This window comes from Hylaeus volcanicus, chromosome 7 (genome assembly GCF_026283585.1).
Source record: "Hylaeus volcanicus isolate JK05 chromosome 7, UHH_iyHylVolc1.0_haploid, whole genome shotgun sequence".
Lineage (NCBI taxonomy): Eukaryota > Metazoa > Arthropoda > Insecta > Hymenoptera > Colletidae > Hylaeus > Hylaeus volcanicus.
Genome location: NC_071982.1, coordinates 8,108,622 through 8,114,700, shown reverse-complemented (window position 1 = coordinate 8,114,700; position 6,079 = coordinate 8,108,622). Strand labels below are relative to the sequence as shown.

The 6,079-nt window shown below is 44.9% G+C and overlaps 1 protein-coding gene across 2 annotated transcripts in view; it reads right to left on the bottom strand.

The window, feature by feature from the left end:
• Positions 1-2,137, bottom strand: part of LOC128880270 (octopamine receptor beta-2R-like) — a 151,661-nt gene extending 149,524 nt beyond the window's left edge. For both annotated transcript variants that reach the window (XM_054130163.1, XM_054130162.1), the window contains exon 1: positions 1,326-2,137. The gene's annotated coding sequence lies outside the window, so the exon portion shown is untranslated. The remainder of the gene's footprint in view (positions 1-1,325) is intronic.
• Positions 2,138-6,079: the final 3,942 nt, after the last annotated feature.

Below are 6,079 nucleotides of genomic sequence, written 5' to 3'. Positions count from 1 at the left end.
TGTCTATGGCGGTTGGTCGTGCGATCTAGTTATCTCTACTTTTCCAACCTACGCGACCCGTATCGCGCGAAAAACAAACGAAAAACAGACGCTTACGGAATGGTCTGAACCAGGCTCCACGCGCTAGGACTCCACCGAACTCAAAACGCGCGTCGAGCACGTAACGCGTGTTCGATTTAGCGAGTCAAAGCGATAGCGATCCGGGTCGAGGTGTTAAGCCGCCCCTGCTATCGATACTTGTCGAATTGCTTGGTTGCCCCGATAATACAACCCGGTGTCTGTCGATGGCACCCTATCCCATTGGATTTTGATACGCTTTCCAGCTGCAGTCGATGTAATCTGACACTGAATGAGAAATTAATTACATAGCGCGGCGGACGGTAGTCCCGTGCTTAGGCAAAGGCGCTTTTGAGCGTGACAGGAGTCGGCGACGCGGCAAGTGGAAAGCAATTCAAAGCGGGCCCGCATTGCGCGATGTCCCCTATTCTTGTAACTGATCGTTGAATTTCGAATATACTTGCGGGTTCGATCGCTTTGAACGGCACACCCAGAATTGAATTTAATCAGCGCTAGGGAATTACCGGCATTAGCTCCACGCGAATCGGCTAATGAGCTATGCTGAACGTTTCGGCTGCCGATGGCGTGGGCTCTGATATTTAAAATAATTTTCCAGGAGTCCCTACGATAAATACGGCGCGGAGATTCGAACCCACGATCCTCGGATCCACGGTCGACCGCTTTTGGTAGACCGCTGGTCTACACGACCAGTCCCACACTCTACGATTCGTGTTCACGTTTGACTCATTCTTAGCTATGGGAGGCTCGATACACTAAAGACTGGATAAATGCAAGATGACTATCTCCACCACTGAGGGGGTTCCCTTGACACTTGGCGAGCGAGCAGTGTAATATGATCCTAACCGATTGATAAGCTTCTGCCGAGTGTTTTTTTTTCTCGGACCTCTTTCTCTTTCACTCTCTGTCTTCTATGTTCGACGCTCGACTCGAGCCAAATCTAAACCCAGATAAGTGCAACGTTTGAGTCCCGACTTTCTTGTACTTATCCATTCTTTACTGTAATATGATCCTGAACGATTGATACGCTTCTGCCGACTGTGTTTTTTCCTCGTACCTCTTTCTCTTCCACTCTCTGTCCTTTTCTACGTTCGACGCTCGACTCGAGTCAAATGTAAACACAGATCAGAAAGTTGGACCGATTTCCTTGCACTTATCCAGTCTTTATCTGAACATGGAAGCACACCGCGTGGAGGCACTTCGATGGCCTACCCTTCTCCTCAAAAAACAAAGCGTGACAGACGACTTACCTTAATAGACGATAACGTTACCGTGAAAAAAGAGCCGAACAGGGGCTTCTCCTCCTGTCTGACAGGCTCGATCGACACGCGAACGTTAGACCGTTCCGCGACACAAAAAGCCCGACGGTTATCGAAAGGTCAGATCGATGCCTCGTCCGAGGTTTTCATCGCTGCTCGGGGATCCCTCGTTCGATCCTCGAAACGTTCCCTCGCCTTTTCTCCGAAAAGTCCCCGCGAGAAACCGAAAGTTGCGTCCGTTCGAAATCACTATCTCTCGCAAACCACGTTTCCAGATATTCAGCGACGAATCTTTCACTTCCGTTTTTCCAAGTGGATTAAAGCCTGTTAAATCGACGCTTCCCACCGCATGGAAGTGTCGATTCGATTTCCCTCGAGTTCACTGTGTCACATTGCACCCCTGAAGACCCCGTTGGCTCCCCCCGTCGTACCACCCCCTCCGAGCGGCTCGTAGACCTCGAGTCCTCCATTCACCGAGGATTCCCTGCCACCCTTAGCCCGGACCCCTCGCGGATCGACCCCTAGCAGAGATTAAACGAGCCTGGGTATCTTGACGGGGTGGTTAATCACTGTAACAGTTTCGAAAGGGGGTGGAATAGCTTCCGGTGGACCGATCGAGGCAATCTTCCAGGTATTTCGATCATTTCCAACGGCGAGGTCGACGCTTTGGGAAGCTTCCACCGCGCGCAACTGAGCCACTCGAGTCGTAAGGGATCGCGCGGGAAATTCAGACGGGGGTTGTCGGGGGTTGGGTGCGCAGGAGAGCACCGGGAGCCCGACAGGCTGCGTGGCGGCGTTGTTGCTGTCCGCGGAGACACTACGGACCGACGTCGCCGCCAGCCCCTGGCTTTCCCCGCTTTCAACCCCCCTCGACGGTGCCCAAATGCAGCCGCCCTCTTCCACGGTGTCACGGATGCACTCTTTCCGCTCCGAGTTCCGTTCGAACGGTGATTCAAAGTGGACTGCAATTTTTATTCCACCGCTTTCTCTCCTCGTGATTTTAGCCGAGCTTTCCTTTTCGAAATGTATACGAGGTTCGATTGTATATTCTATTGAGTAATAATAAGCCGGAAATTGTTTTCCTGCGAAGAAAAGTAATTGAAATTTTATCGATCCTGTATTGCAGTTAATTACGATATATATTTATATATATGTATATAAGAGGGTTGATATTTTTATGAATTTTCAGAATAAACAAGACTGTTTCTCTGTAAACAAGGTTATATTGACATATTTCCTAGGAACTATTATTTACATTATTTACACTTCCTACCTGTAAACAAAAAAACTACAATTAATGTTTATTCTTTATTTCTTCTTTATTTCACTTCCTCTTTACTCCTTCTTCTTCTTCTTTATTACTTCTTCTTCTTTATGAGCACGTGTCTTCTCTTATCTCATTCTGCCGTTATCTCTCTTATCTCTCTTATCTCTCTTATCTCTCTTATCTTCCTTATCATCCTTATCTCTCTTATCTCTCTTTGAGTTCAATTCTCTGAACTCGAAGATCGCTGCCGTCCTCATTCGTTCCGGCCGTTAGATTTGTTTCTCCACTCTTTTCCCTCTGTCCCTCTTTCGTCCAACGCACCGCGCCGAGCGGAGCACTTTTGTATTCGTTTACGCGGCCGCTGCATTTTTCATCCCGCGCTAGCTGGTTAATGAATGTCGCTGTAAAACGTAAAGTGCGCCGCGAATTTATCGCGGTGGCGCGGTTATCTCTGCCGCCGCCAGAACATCCACGCCTCCGCGAACAGTTAGAACCCCACGGATTTCGGGCATCGATCGACGCACCGTGTTGCCGTGCACCTCTGGCTTAACCCTTTGCACTCGGATGTCGCCTACGAGGAGAACCTAAGGGGAATCTAAGAGGAACGTAAGTTCCTCTCATCGGTAGTCCAGCAAATTTTGTTAGTGGTCGTGTAGAATAAACTTACGCTAGGGCAAATTTTGTAAAAATGTTTCCTCCAAGTTCTTCTACTGAAATAGAGAACGAGAAAGCAAACCGTAATATAGTGTGTATACAGAGATTTAGGGAGAAATATATGAGCTGGTGTTAGGTGGAAGGAGTACGAAGTAAAAGGTATTTTCAAGATTTTGTTTTTAAATAAGAAAATATGCCTGTGGCACTTTCAATTATGTTTGATTACGATTGTGTGTACTTTGTTTAGAATATACCAATTGAGCATATTGAATATATATTACAATATACAGGGTGAGTCCAAAGAAACAGAACACCTAAATATCTCCGTCACTTTTCGTTGTACAAAAGGATATTATTATTAGTTTATTCTTAGGATAAAGTTCGAAGGGCCATATATAACGGTGTTAGAGAACAAGTTTTCAAGGATTTTTTTTTATAAGATTTCAAGATCATCGATGTTTTTTTTTTCTTAATGGAATGATATATCTTTGTTAACGTAACATTGTAGCTGACAAAATAACGAATTCATCCATGTAACACAAGATGACCTACAAATGAATGATGACTTTCAACCCAGAAAAATGGAATAAATAAAATTCAACGTGTTTCATTCATTTGATTTATTCCTGTTACGCAAAATGTTCAATAATATTTTATTTTTGTTTTACACAGCAGTACGTTGTGTACCTTTATTTATACAAGTTTTCCAATTAGACCAAATTAGATAGAATAAGTATTCATCGAACACAGTAATCGTGAGAAATGTTCCTATATCGTTGTATCTGTTAGCTGAAATAACTAAAAATTAATTTCTGATAATAGTTACATTAATCATCAATAATGTTTGTTCAAGCAATGATCGAGAATATGACTCTGCTGTAATATCACACCGCGCAGACGGCAGATACTTTTCCTAAAAATGTTCAGTCATTACTAACCAATAAGTAATTAGTTTCTTTCGCGGCGAAGAAATTTCCGTAGTCAAGTTTACGAGCATGGAAATATTGTTCGGCAAAATGGAATTAAAACAGGTGAAATAGATTGACGACAATCAATTCCGCAACAGGCTATGCCCGTAATACAAACCGCACCGCTAATAGGCTGTGATGAGCTGGCTTATGCAGTTATACCGGGTGACCCGATTTGATCAAGCACACCGGACGTCCGATGCAGAACGGATATGAAACCGGGGGAACACGGCTGGTCATCGATAACCAAGAATATCGAAACGTGTAATTTTCAGTGGTCCCGCGTGACTGTGCAAATATTTGTTGCGACAGTATTGTCTCCATAACTGCACAAGCTCGGGACTGACCTTGTGCAGTTATCGTAAAGTTCGTATATTCGAACGTAGAGAAAGACAGCGAATGAAGAATAGGACGGAGCGAAAATACCAGAGTATGTCAGTGAGACAATTTAATGCAACGGTGATACTCTTTTGTTGTAAAACTTTTACCATCGTATTACTGACATTTTTTCCCGAGCATCAGTACGAAATGGCCGAAGAATAGGTCAGAGGCGAAGATCGTAGCTCAAAAGAAGAATTTTCGAATCCGGCCCAGTGTACATAACATCGTAATTGGTTTAAAAAAAGAAAAAAAGAGAGAGAGAGAGAGAGAGAGAGAGAGAGAAAAATTCACTAATATAATAATAATTCACTAGTATAATATTCGATGAACGTTGGAGAACTACGAATAAACTCGGAATATTCGTCAAGTCGAGTACGACAGTTGGACTTTACGAGTGCGTTCGTCGTTCTGAAAATTCGATTCATCGTATCGGCGTCCCTTGGTCTGCGAGGGTCGAGGTCGGAAGGTCAGGTACCGTTCGCTATTTAGAGCAGGACCTTGGGTAGGCGTTCTTATCTCGAGCCGCGCGAAACGAGGGTGCAAGAGGGGTGGGTGGGAGGGGGAAAAAAAATGGAAAGAGGTACACGCGATGTCGTGTTGGTGGCCAAAGATACAAGGGAAAGTTTCTCGGGCACAAGTGGTCACGTACCGGCTTTGTCAGACGCCGTCTATCTCCTTGAAAGATCTAGCCTCGAAAAATCCTACTTTCTTAGACACGCTGTATTTCCTTCTTTCTTTCTTGCCTCCTCCACCCCACCCCCACCCCCCCCCTTCCACCCGTGCGCGTTTCTTTCACCGCGAGCGGTCCTTTTTTCTTTCCCAATCGATGTTCGAACACTTCGGGCCAACCCTCAACACGACGTTTTCGCTTTTGCGACGTTCTTTGCAAAAATAGAAAACACGAAGCGCCAGATACGATGTATTTTAGGACGAATGGATTCCTCGCGACCAAAGTACGGTAATGTCTCCGTAAGTGCACAAAGGGTCCAGCAGGATGAGGATCGGCAATCGGTCGCCACCCCAATTTTCATTGGTATTATGTGCCGCGCATTGCTTTTGGAAAACAATGAAAATCGGGGTGGATGCCGATTGTCTATCCTTATCCTGCTAGACATCCCTTTGTCTACGATAAACGCATAGAAACCAGTCCCACCAGGGGGTTATATCTCTTGAGTTATCTCTTAAAAGTTAGTAATAAAAATTGTCTCACCGACATACTTTTGTGTTTTCCATCCTCTTCTTTATTCGCTGTGCTTCTGTACGTTCGAAGCTAGTCGGCAAACATCAGAGAATATACTCTCGATATACTACAGAGAACAAACTCTACGATAACTGCACAAGGTCGGTCCCGAGCTTGTGCAGTTATGGAGACGATACTTATACATCGATAACTTATACATACATGAAAGCTTGCGTTATTTTTAACAGGCGTTGCTTTTCTTTTTAGATTCCCTGCACGTATCGCGACAGCCGCT